The sequence below is a fragment of the Natrix helvetica genome (genome assembly GCF_964273705.1).
Source record: "Natrix helvetica genome assembly, chromosome: 1".
NCBI lineage: Eukaryota > Metazoa > Chordata > Lepidosauria > Squamata > Natricidae > Natrix > Natrix helvetica.
The window spans coordinates 242935941-242950043 of record NC_138548.1 but is presented as its reverse complement, the minus strand read 5'-3'; positions in this window follow the sequence as shown (position 1 = coordinate 242950043).

Genomic DNA, 14103 nt, shown 5'->3' with positions numbered 1-14103 from the left:
AAGTATTCTATGGTATTACCCAGAGGAATTCATAATCATACAGCACAATTGCAGGGGAAAGGAGAGAACTGGATAAGAAGGGGCAAACGTTAACACCCAACAAACTGGCTTCCAGCAGAAAGCTGGGAAATGACCTCGCTGGAGGTTGTCTCTTCTTAATTTCTGCCAATTTCTCTGGCAGCTCAGTGCTATATCCATCAAAGATAAACGTAGGGGAAAAAGGGTGTATCTGTAATGCATTTGGTAGCTCATTCCTCAAAATAAAAATTACAGCCTGATTACTTACCAACACAAGGCTATCCAAAGGCCACCTTAGCTCCTGAAATCTGTCATAGACCCAAAGTAAAACACTGTCTCCGTCAAGAGCATCCTATTCCACTGGCTGATGGCAATCCTCCTTTACATTCTCTCATTCATGCAGCTTAGAAAGAATGGGCAGGCTGCATAACCAAGGGTTTTTGCTCCCACTGTGCCAAGCAGTCCAGGCTGCTGTCTCATCTTCCACCCTCCCTTTTCTCCGGGCATATTCTTGGCAGCCACCTCCTTAAAATGAGCTGACTGATACATCGGGGCATCCCAAAAGGGCTAAGAAAGAAAAATCATTTTTCCAACAACTACTTGTGTTCCTATTGAAGATCTCAGCCTACTTATCTAGCAGCCAAGATTATTACAATTACTGGTGTTTAAACCTGATCAGGACCTTAGCGTTTTTAAATTTTTCTTCAAAAATGCTCCTCTGGAGGGAACGATGAAAAAAGTGAAGCAAACCTAATCCTACAAAACATACTTATTCCGAAAGGCGACAGGCTCATTTTCTATTATAAGTACATTTTAAAGTCCAGGAATGTCAGTGCTGGGGATTCTGCAGAGTTTTACATCCCCTCCTCCCCCCATCATAATAGACCTACAAGATCTATATTTAGCAAGAAGCACCACTTCTTTTTGAACTTCTTACTGGGAGTAAATTATGCAGTATGTGGGCTGCAATAAGTGATATTTTATCATAAAGAAGCAGCCCCCGTTTTCCCAGGGAGACCTGCATGTTAAAATCTTGCCTCTTTTGATTTACCTCTACATTATAGCTACTGCTTCTATTGCCCCTTTCAGATTTTCAAAAGGTAGAAAAGGTGTACTGTTTTTAAAACCCAAACCCTGCCTGATTTGAATCCAATACCTCAGGATCCTACAATTAAATAATTGATTTCAAGATTCTCTCCGGGACAAATAGCAAATACTTTTGTGTTTGTGTTTGTTTGGGGCTTGGAATGTATTGGAAAGAAAGCAAACGCATTTTAGTGCATTTATTTATATTACACTTAGTCTGCTTTATGTTCGGCCCCTCCAGGACAAGGACTTCACATTTCTACAAGCAGCTTCGTGGGTGTGAGAAAGAAACCCGGAGGTCATTTACTGCACGCAGGAATCCTTGAAGCCGCGTCCCTCGGGTGATTTTCCCGCCTGCGGCAAATCCTACGCTGGACAATGGAATTTCTGTGATCCAGGATAGCGATCGCAGTAACGGAGATCACATTCAGACCCAATTTGCAACCCGCGGACACCCCCTCCCCACGATCTATTACAAATAAACAATTGTAAAACGTGCGAGAAAAAGTAAGACCTCACAAAATAAAGAACACGGAGCCTTTTTACAACTCCCGGAATCACGGCATAGCCCCGCGGTTACATCAGGTTATCTTTTTCACTCACCTTCCTCCAGGTTTAATCAGGTTAAAGGGCTCCTCTTCACACCAAGAAAACTTTTTTTTTCTCCAAAGGAAACCCCAGTCCCGGCGGCTAGAACACACCCTGAGTTTCACCTGAACAACAAAGGACTCTGGGAGCTGTAGTTCTCCCCCCCCCCCCCCAGCACCTACTGGAGCAGGAAAGGTGCTTTTAGGTTTGCTTTAAGTTCTACACAACTGAAAGGGAAAACTGCTTGCGAGAAGAAAAAAGTTTCCTCTACAAATGAGTAACCTTCCTATCCAGTGAGACCAATTACTCTTATCGGGAAGCTTCTACAACTTCTAAGTGAATGTTTTTCAAGGTGGTAAGTTTAGGGTGTGTGGGCTTCAACCCCTTTGGTAACCCGGAAATTCTGGGAGTTGAAGTCCACACATCTTGCCAAGTTTGAAAAACCGAACTCATCAAAGTCATCTTTTCTCTTGTCTAGCGACTTCTTTCCAGCTCCTTGGTATGGGCAGAAGGACCAGTCAGAATGGACATTGGTTTAATATATAGAGCAGGAGCTGTGGATCCCATACATCAGAGAGGGAGGACAAGATGGGTAAAACTTAAATATTACAAATGTTACATATAAATATTTCCCCTCTTTATAATGAGGAAAAAAAAGAATTATTTAAAATATTTCATTTGAGTGGTTATTAGCAGAAAAGTAAGAGGGGCACTTTCTAAGACAGTGATGGCGAACCTATGGCACGCTTGCCACAAGTGGCATGTGGAGCCATTTGTCAGGGCACGCGAGGCGCTGCCCTGTTAGCTGGCCAGCGCGCATGCGCGCGCTGGCCAGCTGAGTTCACCTTTTTAAAAGCTATTTTTCGCCTTCCCCAGGCTCCAGAGGCTTTATAGGAGCCTGGGGAGGGCGAAAAGAGTGTGACTTCCGGGTTGCTCGGAGGGTCGTTTTAAGCGTTCCGAAGTCTTCAGGGACCGTCCGGAATCTAAGACATTCACAGAGGAGTTTGAATTATGAGAAGTGATGTATTGCCTCCTTTAAAAAAGGCCCTGTAAGCAGATATCTCTCCTCCCCCCTTCCCCCCCCTTCCTATACTAGATTGCTTACAGGGAACCTCCTTGCATACAGTAGTTGACTTCTCCTGGAAATGGATCCATATAAATTAATTCTGAGCTGAACTTGATACCTGGTATCTTCACAGAAATAGCTATGTATCTTCTTGGCAACAATAAAGGATGGCTTGCACTGGCTTTCTTCTGGGATTTTTTTTTTTCAATTTCCCAAGCTAGGCTACAGACTTGGTATTCCCTGGAGGTCTCCTTGTCAATTCCCAAATCTGCTTAGACACTATCAGTCAGGTCATTATAATAATTAACATTCTGCAGAACTCCTAAGACTGTCATTGCCTATGATCTTTACCTTTAAGAAAGTTTGCAGGACTCAGGCCAGATAAGCTCTGCTTGAAAATAAAAGTAACACTGGAATATGCAGTACAGTCCATAAACTTCTGTTTTTAGTATATATAGAAAATCAGATGGACCTGGACACTAAAGAAATATTGAACCCAAAGACAATGGAAGCAGAAAACAGGATGGAGGTGAAAACAGACCAACTACCTGGATAATTTAACGCTCAGTGCAGGTTAGATATTGCAATAGTGCATATACTACTTTAAAAACAACTTATAGCTGACAGCTAGAGATCAGGAAGATTTATGGTTATGCTAATTTTGTTATGTTTACTTCTAAAAAGCGTGACTGTATAAAACCATTCTTCCAAAAAATGGCATTCATTGCGAAGCAAAACTACTGAGCATCAAACCAAAATAGCAAATTCCCTTCTAATCTGGTAATTATAATGATCCTATGATTTATGTTTATGATAGCAAACTCTTCAGAAGGAAATCATATTTATTGTTTTCCTTCTTATTTAAATTCAGGGTTGGCAAATCTTAAGTTTTTGTTCCTCCAAGGAACATATCGGGAATATTTTAATTGGGTGTAAAAACATAGAATGTCAGGGTGAGGAAGAGAAGGAGAAAAACAATAATATGCTTCATAGTTACTATTTAAATACTTCCACATGTCTACTAAGGGTGTGGGAGCTGTAACAGGGGTAATGTCAAGGTCTAAAATTAATATGCCTAACTATAGCCAATATCAGTGTTATACTAGATTAATCAGAATGCACTTATGAATTAAAGGCTGGCAACTGTAAACTGAAATATTCTTTAGTTGACCTCAGCTATGCGATGATTGGGTGAAGAGCTTCCATGCATGCAACATCCAAACTCATTTTAGACATTTTTTGTATTTATTGTCTTGTGAAGGCAAAGTAGACGGGTAATAATTAAGTGTAATTGTAATGTAGGGATAAAATATATTGTTTTGCATGGTAGACTGATTTATTGTAATCCATATTTTTAAGGTTTCTTGAAAAGCTTTTTTAAAAAAGGAAGCGTCTTTCTTATAAAACAACACGTATAAGTCCAGTATGACGTTAAACATTTAATGACATATAGATTATGTTTGCATAATACACTTGCCCATAGTTAGCTTTACTCAAGTCAATTTTTGGTTCCATGTTCTTTTTTAATTTACTGAATAAATGCTTCAATATCAGGTGGGAAAGACCACACAAGATGTTATTAAACTGATTTGTTGCTAAACAGCCTATTCACACCAATCTTTTGAACTAATAGTTAGCACCTGTTTACAGTTAGATAAAAAATAATGGAATTCAAGGAAGGTTGGACTTAATAACTTGTGCCTACAGAATAATAGAATTGGAAGGGACCTTGGAGGACTTCTAGTCCAACCCCCTGCTCAAACAAAAGACCCTATACAGGACCCGATTTAGATGAAAAGAGGCCCTAGGCTATTCCACTTATGGGGCCCTTTCACCTCCCATTTTTAAGTTTGTAAATTACATGAGAGATAATAAAATACATCATTACTGTGATATATATCAATATATTAAATGAAACATGTTGTAATTGGTACTAACCTTTATAAAAAATGTGGCACGGAAAATAAATAAAAATAAAAGGCCCCTCTTGATCTTGAGGCCCTAGGCTGAAGCCTAGTTAGCCTATAGGAAAATCCGGCCCTGACCCTATACCACTCCAGAGTGTCTGATCCCTTCCTAAAAATCTCCCCTAGTGGAACACCCCCAAATTCTGGAGGCAAGCAATTTCACTTATTAATTGTTCTGTCAGGAAATGTCTTCTTATTTCTAGGTTGGGTCTCTTCTTCATAAATTTCCATCCATTGCTTCTTCCTGCCTTCAGGTGATTAGGAGAATACATTGACTCCCTCTTCTTTGTGGCAGCCCCTTAGATATTAGAACAATTGCTATCATGTTATCCTAGTTAAGGTGACCAACCGTCCTCCTTTAGGGAGGACAGTCCTTCTTTTGTAAGTTCTGTCCTCCCTCGAAAAGTGTCCTCCTACATGTCCTCCTTTTCGATATTTGAAGACTAATCTGTTGCGCGTTATGTGACGTATTTGTATTTGACATGACAATTCGTCAAGACTCAGTATAGTGCGGTATAAGACGCGATTATGAGACGCATGTGCTCCACACGGGAGACCTTGAAAGAGAGTGCCGCGTGCAAGTGGCTTTGTTTACTTCTTACCGAAACACAACACGACACATACACACGCAGTAGACTCATGGCACGTTGGCAATTGAATGACTCACAGTAATTATTTCTTTCTCAGTGAATATTCAATTATACAGAGGTAAGTACAATTCACGTTTTATTAAACAGTTTTTAATGGTGTTTTTTTTACTTCATCACAAGTATATTGAACAGATATTGAATCTTGTGTTGAATTTTTATCTAAAGAAATGCTAGACATTAAAATAGATGACAATTGTCTCTTTGAAGAAATTAGAAGACTGAATGTATATTTAAATTCTGAAAAATTAATACAATGGGAAAATCAACATGTTGAAATTGATAAAAGATGGGTGGATATTTTCAGCCATTTCAAAAATGAACATATTCCATGTGAACATTTATTTATACTTGTTCAATTTACGTTGTGCTGCCCTGAAACTAATGCAGCAGTTGAAAGAGTTTTTTTTTCAATTGCCAATGATTTTTCGACAGGTGAGAAATCGAGATTGAATGCTGATACTCTAGCTGCAGCACTTGCCGTAAAATTCAATATGAAGGATATTTCTTGTTCAGATATTTCCAATATATTGTTAGAAGATGATACATTGACAAAAAATATTAATTCAATGGAAAAGTACTCATTTAAATAATAATTAACAGGCATGTAAGTATAATTACAATATAAAATGTTGTAAATGTTTTTATTATGCATATATCATATTTTAGTGTATTATTGTTGCAATGAATAAAATATTTCTTTTATTTACGATATATTTTTTCCAATTTATTTGTCCTCCTTTTCATTGTAAAAAACTTGGTCACCTTAGCATTTTGGACAATAGAACGTGTTTTGTCCTCCTTTTCATTGTAAAAAAGTTGGTCACCTTATCCTAGTCCCCTAACACCTTCAGTAAACTAGACCTGCAACTGTTCTTCATATGCTTTAGCCTCCAGTCCCCAGACATCTTTGCTGATCTTCTCTGCATTTTTTTCTAGAGTCTCAACATCTTTTTTTTTTTGCATTGTGGCAACCAAAATCAGATGCAATATTCCAAGTATAGTCTTACCAAGGCATTATAAAGCAGTACTAACACTTCATGTGATCTTGATTCTATCTCTGTTAATGCAGTTTAGGACCACATTGACTTTTTTGATGGCTGAATACACTTCTGGCTCATATTTAAATTGTTTTCCACCAAGAGCCCTAGATCTCTCTTACAGTTACTGCTACCACCTATTCTATACCTGTGTATTTGGGTTTTCTTGCCTAAAGGTAGAACCTTGCTTTTTTCACCATTGAATCTCATGATGTTAGGTAGGGTCCAGTATTCAAGTCTATCATGATCCTTCTAAATCTTGTGTGTGTGTATATATATGTATGTATGTATGTATGTATGTATGTATGTATGTATTTGTGTTACAATAAATAAATAAATAAAGTCTCCCTTTATTTATTTATCAGTACAATTACAACATATATATATACACATACATACATACATACATACATACATACATACATACATACATATATATATATATATATATATATGTATATATATATATATCATTTAAAACAATGCAATACCGCGGAGTCGGAGTGATCATACATTCACATTATGTACAGCTAGTTTCAACCATGATTGGTATAAGACAAGATGACAAGACTGGAACAAATGTATATATTGTGATTGAACAGAAGGACAGACAATGTATTAAGTAGATTAATTGTTAATGATCCTTCTAAATCTTGAGTTTAGTGAGCAAAGGCAGCTTCAGGAGGGCGTCAACTATAATCTTCCAGTTTGGGAAAGGCTTTCTGGATGAAATTAAAAGAAGCGACTGGAAATCATTTTTCAGCTGCACAAATAGATAAGACTGGGCAATGTTTGAGGAGAAGGGGGTTGTAACTCAGTCTTTTACTTCCTGGATGACCACAGAAGACTCTCTCATGACATTACGACATCAGCCAAAGGAAGTGAGAAATGTTCCCCTCTTTCCTTCTTAAAAAATGCCCATCCCTGCCCTGGTATAAAAAAGTCAGAGCTCATGAGCTAAGAGTGCTATTATTTCTACCAAAGTGAAACCAGCATGCTGCAAAGCAAAACATTGGCCTCTAGTCATCTTTTTCCAATAATGGCTTAGATTCCTATTCATATAAAATAAAAACAGCAGATGTTATAACTAATTTTTCTGTTTTTTAAAAATTGTGTTTACATGATCATAAAAATATATATATTAAACTATAGTGTTGGAAGAAATGTCCTTCTGGGTTCAGTTCCAAGTGGGGAAAAAGACACTGGAAACATGGAGGCTGCTTGGAAAGATGGTTTAATGGTGAACAGGATCACATGGCTTGAGCTCCTGAACAGAAAAGGGGGATCACATGCTTCCAGATGTTGGGTGAAGAAGAAAAGAGGCAGAGATGCTAATAGACCCTGGTTTTATGCCCTCTCTGGCCTTTGATCTTGAGCTTGTATTCTGATTGGTTGTCAGACTCCCAAGGGGCCATGCAGAGGCAACTTTTAGGTTGTGCTTTGAGTCCAAGTTTGGTTCAGCATTGCTTCTTCCTGGGTGCCCTGTGGTGAGTTTCTGCCGAAGACTAATCCTACCTTTGTTATGTAGAGTAGACTCAGGCTTTTTTAATGGCCCATTGACAAAGGTGGGGGCTATTAAGAGTGAGTCTTTTCCCTGCCTAAAACATGTTTCTCCATTTCTGATCCAGGAAAATATAATATTCTGCCTTTTTCAATATTTCCCAGGATATTTCATTTTTCTAGGAGAGGGGTGGGTGCTAACTTCCTACAATAGATTGATAACAGGATCTTGGAATGTTAGAAAACAAGGAAGTTAGGGAAATTTGCCTTTTGGTCACACCAATCAATGGAAATCATTTTGTGAATGGACCAGTTTTCATGACAACCCTTTTCCCCTATGTTTCTTTTACTCCACATGACATGCTCTTAAAATGTAATATGTGTCCTTTGAACAAACAGATTGGGAATCTCTGTTATATAGTAGTAGGCAAGTTGTTGCTTTGAAGATGTTGTTGAATTACAACAGCTTTCACGATTGGCTTTGCTAGTTTGAACAACATCAGTAGGACAATAACTTGTCCATCTTTGTCTAATAGTATCTACATACAGGAGTAATAATTTTTAAACCATTGATCAAGCTGGTGTGTAAGGCAAGGGAGACCTCTAGAGGCTGGCTATGTACAAAGATTATTAAAAACAACGAATGGCAAACTTTCTTTTGTGTAGGAACAGTCACTTTAAAATTATAAGTCAAGCATCTCTCAAATAGATTATTCTAATATGGCTGCTGGGCATATGTTGAGAATTATAGCAGTTGTAATCCATGCAGCCATTACACTCAGCATGCATGAATTAAACCAGTCAATGCAGAGGTAGTATTCAGCAGTTTCTGACCAGTTATGGAGAACCAGTAGAGGAAATTTTGAGGACTTCAGAGAACCGGTAAATATCACCTCTGACTGGCCCTGCCCCCAGCTACTCGCTGCCTCCTGAGTCCCAGCTGATTGGGAGGAAATGAGGAATTTGCATTATCCTTCCCCTGGAGTGGGGAGAGAATGGCGATTTTACAGTATCCTTCCCCTGCCACGCCCACCATGCCACGCCCACAGAACCGTAGTAATAAAGTTTGAATCCTACCACTGAGTCAACGCCAGTTACGACACCAGTCAACGTTCTTTCTGGCAACACTTTTGGAATAATTTATTAGTTTTTTCTCCTGCCTTTATTATTTTTTATAAATAGCTCAAGGCAGAAAACATACGTAATGCTCCTTCCTCCTTTTTTTTAATTAAAGTTTTTTTTTATTTTTTATTTTCAAACAAACACAACACATCCTTCTTTACATACTGTACAAAGTGTATCAGTTGGTTACAAAAAGACTTTCGTGCATCTCTTCCACAGTCAACAAACATAATTCATATTAACTCAAATATTTTAACTCAAATATTTTAACTCAGATATTTATACATGTTACCATCTTCATACCTCCATTTTCATTTGACTATAATTGTTTAAACATCCTTCATCATAAAATATACCAAGATTTAACACATAACCACATACTGGCATTTCATTTACTATTTCTAAAATTCTCCAATGACACTAAATCCTTATGTCCTATTCTAGCTAAACATCCATAATATTTAATAAAGTTTTCTATCCTTCTTTCCAAATCACTGTTTACAATTTGCATCCCATTTCCTTATGTTGTACCCATATATGTATGTATGTATGTATGTATGTATGTATGTATGTATGTATGTATGTATGTATTTGTGTTACAACCCCTGGTATGCCCTTTATTTATCAGCACAAATACAACACACACACACACACACACATATACATACATATACACACACGTTATTATAATTATCACTGCTTTATTTGATTATATCCTGCATCATATCATTTTCCCCCTAATAATCAAGACTTAACTAAATCTAACAATTCTTTTTTTATTAACCTTTATATATAATCCAAAAGGGTTTCTAATCTTCCTTTCATGGGTACCATTCAATATTCATATCAAGTTATTACTTATCATAACACTACACATGGTATACATTATTATCATTATCAATTATTTATTTAACTATATCTATTATCACTAAATTTCACTAAGTTTAGCTAGTTTTAAATTATACTCTTCCATCTATCAACCTGTATCTTTCCAGTAGCAAAACAGTCTCATATCTTCTGCCATTTGTGGTGTCAGTCCTCTAATCATCTCCTTAATCAACTTTGTATGGACTCCTCTTAGCAACTCTTTGCTTATAAAATCTCTCAAGTAATTTCAATGCCCTTCTTCTGTTTCCTTAATGGGCTTATCTTTGATTATCGGTAGTGTTATCAAAGTTGTGAATGCCCCAACACTGGAAGTCTTTAAGAAGATGTTGGCTAGCCATATGTCTGAAACGGTATAGGGTTTCCTGCCTAGGCAGGGGGTTGGACTAGAAGACCTCCAAGGTCCCTTCCAACTCTACTATTGTATTGTATTGTATTGTATTGTATATTGCTAATAAAATTTCTCTCTTTAAATCCATAAATTCTTTTGTTTTCTCTTCTTCTGTATCTTGCCATCTGGGGTAGATTTCCCCTCCATTTAATTCCTCTTTCAGTATTCCACTCTTTCCCTTTTCAGAGACAAACCAATCACCATAAATATCAGCAATTTTAATTTCTTTAAATTCATTTTTCTCTTCGATTTTTAGGATTTTAACTGCCACTTTTTCCATTTGATTAGCATCTTCAACGTCTTCATCATATTTTGCTGTTAGATGAACTAAAACTTCCAACTTCTTCTCTATCCTCTCACGTGTATCTGATAATTTCTGTATTTCTGAAAGTATCTTTTGCAGACTTAAAACTTCTTTCTGCTGTTGAAATTGTGCCATTATCTCCAGCCAACAAACACTGCTGGTCTAGCTTAGAAGGTTTTAACAGGATTAAGCATCACAATAACATTTCACCTTTCTCTGGTTAAAATTATACTTCAAAGGAACATCTGTGTGCTTTCTTTTTATCACTCTCTATAAACAAGCTGTGAGACCTTGAAGTGCCAAGCCAGGATAATCAGTGAAAAAAGTGTTTCATTTCCAATACACAAACCTCCAGCCTCCGAGTAGCAGTGTTACAATGTTAATTTCTTTGATTCTTTTTGTATCTTTTTTGTATTTCAAGTTTTTAAAAAGTCCAATTATTAAATGAGTTAGAAAAACACTCAGAGTAATGAAAGAGGAGAATCTTAGTCCATAGATTACAGAGAATAGTAAAGGAAAAAAAATAGAAGGAAACTTAATCCATTCATTTTAAAAGGCTTGCATAAATTCCCTCCGTGAAGATAGCATTTAAAAAGTAAGATAACCCACTGTCCAAAACCAGTCCAAATTTAATTCCGCCGCTTATTTCTTCTGTTCTCCAATTTAAATTAATTTTAAGTTTTTTTATAGGCAGTCACTTTTAAAACAGTAAAAATTCCTCACCAGCTGGAAACACTTTCTCTTTCCATATCCTTCCATTTTGGAGCCGCCCCGACTTCATCAGCCAAATGGCTGGATTTTTTGTCACCGGCTTGAAGAACTTCTCTTGGATCAATCAGGGACTTTGCAATGTCCCTGAGATCAGCAAGATGTATTCTTCCTGTTCACCAACTCTGCGGAACGGTTTAGGTCCGTGTGGACTACCCAGTGGCAAAAGTATCGACTGCGATCTCAGAGCATTGACATTGCACGTCGTGGCGTCACGACTTCAGCTCCTCCCCCCCCCACTCCTTCCTCCTTGTATTTCCCCAACAACAACACTTTGAGGTGGATTGGGCTGAGAAAATTGACTGGCCCAAGGTCACTTAAGTGACTCTCATGCCTAAGGCTAGCCGCTAGACTACAACTCATAGCCTCTTGGTTTCTAGGGCAGCATCTTAACTACTATACCAAACTGGCTCTCTTCGTATGTATCTTCACTGGGGAATTGAGTCAGTAGGAAATATGGTTTAGAGATAACTGCATCATAGAGGCTAAAAAGGCACGGCAGAGACCAACTTTATCAAGTTGTCTTTTAATAAATTGGTGTTCTGTGATTGGCCAGTCCCACTGTAACAATCATTTTCTGAATCTTTCCCTCTAGAAATTCTTTTTGATAAGATATTCTCAAAATTACATATAAACTAACCAGCTCAAAAATGTTGGAAATTCTGGTTTTGACAGAGATTAGATAAGAGGAATGCATCTGGAATGCTGAAAAGGGATTTGTGAAGATGTGGCTTAAGATAAAACAGGGAATTGTCCTTGGTTTTCTAATCTGTCCATAAAATTATACAACTCTGTCTCAAATATTAATTTGAAGCAGACCTAAGGGAATGTGTTCCTTGTACTAATGATACATTCTAATCTTCACATGGATGTTTTGTCATTCCTTGTAAGCATGTTTTGCAAAATCAGATGCTCTTAATTAGTCATTGGGCCAACAAAAGGAGAATTAGGATTTATAAGAATAATAAAGAATAATTCTGGTTTCTTGGAGGATGCTTTCCAGGATGACAAGAGGTTATGCTTATTGTTCTGGTATTTTTGTGAAGATGTTATGATCATATAAGTTTTTAAAAGTACGTAGCCATTGTATACCTAAAGCTTTTGAATAAACAGTTTCACTATAGGCTCCGTTGAACAAAATATAGACGACCGTCTTTCTCTAGGCAGATAGTCCTAGCAGAGCATTGAACATTTTTCTTGTACTGTATCCTCTTGCTATTAAGGGCTTCTGCTTTCTACTTCATTCTCTAAGAGTTCCCTGGTAGGCCCAACCTTTATATTTAATTAGGATAAGGGTCAGAGTGAGGCTGTAAGTGGCTGTTTCCAAATTTGGACCAAAAGTGTGTTTCCTCCCTAAGTTTTGGTCCCTCCCATCCCTGGGAACCAAAAATTCCTAATTTCTGGATCTGGTGATTCTTACTAAACCATGAATATTGGGATTTGGGAAATATTGGAGTCTGACTTTAGTAAGAAAAGCTAACGCACTGAAACTGTAGTAAATCAGAAATGTAATATACATTCACTTTCATATGTTGTTATATTGTGTGAAACAGGATGCATTCATTTCACAAGAAGTGATCGTTTTGCATTTTATCTAGGTAAAGAGGGACAAGACATTATTTTATGTCCTGGGAAGCAGAATAATGTTCAGAAGAAGCTCAGACAAATGCTTCCTGGATTTACTGGGATATAAGAGAAGAGTAAAAGCACAATCAGACTTTCAAGATTCTGTTATTGTAGGCTATCTCAATAAGGTTCTCGTTCTCCTGTAGAGTTGATTTTCCGGTCCCGTCTACCAAGTACGCTGATACTCCAATTATTTCTGCCAAACCTGTAAGATCTGGGAGGATTGGCAGGCACCAAGTCTATAAAAATGGGACATGCCATTTTAGGGGAGGCAGACATTCAGTTACCACTCTTACCCTGTGCATTATTTCCTCATCTCACTTACTCATTTTCATTGTTTCTGATATCTAAAATGAAAGGACTACTTTTACAAATTTTGTTAAGTGTTGGTAGCTTTTCTCAAAGGACTTTGGGATGATATAGCTTCCTGACTATATTGGTCTATGTCTTTGTTATCAGTGTTTCTCATAGTTAAGGCAAAATATCATAAGCAATTCTAACTAAATGTAGAATTCAGGTTTCCTTGATTGTTGGCCTATCAGAATATAAATTAGGCAAATGTGCCTTTTATTTACAGATATGCACATTACTCCTTTGGATCCGTTAGGAAAATATCCTTATCTGGCCATCCTGTCGAGATTAGAAGCAATAACATAGATCATAAGAACATAAATCATAAGAATAACAGTCTTTGTCTCATCCTGCATTGTGTTTCTAAAGTGAGAACTCTATATCTGCGAGAAGGCCCTCCCACTTTGCTTCCCCAGCAACTGGATGTTGAATGTTTAACCATTGTTACTAACAAATATAGATAAGACATAACCTGATATGATGTTGCTAGCCCTTTTAAAGCCGTTTGCTGATGGCTTCTGCTGCATTTTACGTTAGTAGATTTCATTGTCTAACTGCACAGTGTGTGAAGAAATACTTGGTTGTGTTTTTTGTGGGGGGGAGAGGAGACAATCTCCCATAATTCTTTTTCATCATGTGAACACAATTCCAGAATTATTAAAGAGGTGTCTATCTACTGCAGTGGTTCTCAACCTTCCCAATGCCGCGACCCTTTAATACAGTTCCACATGTTGTGGTGACCCC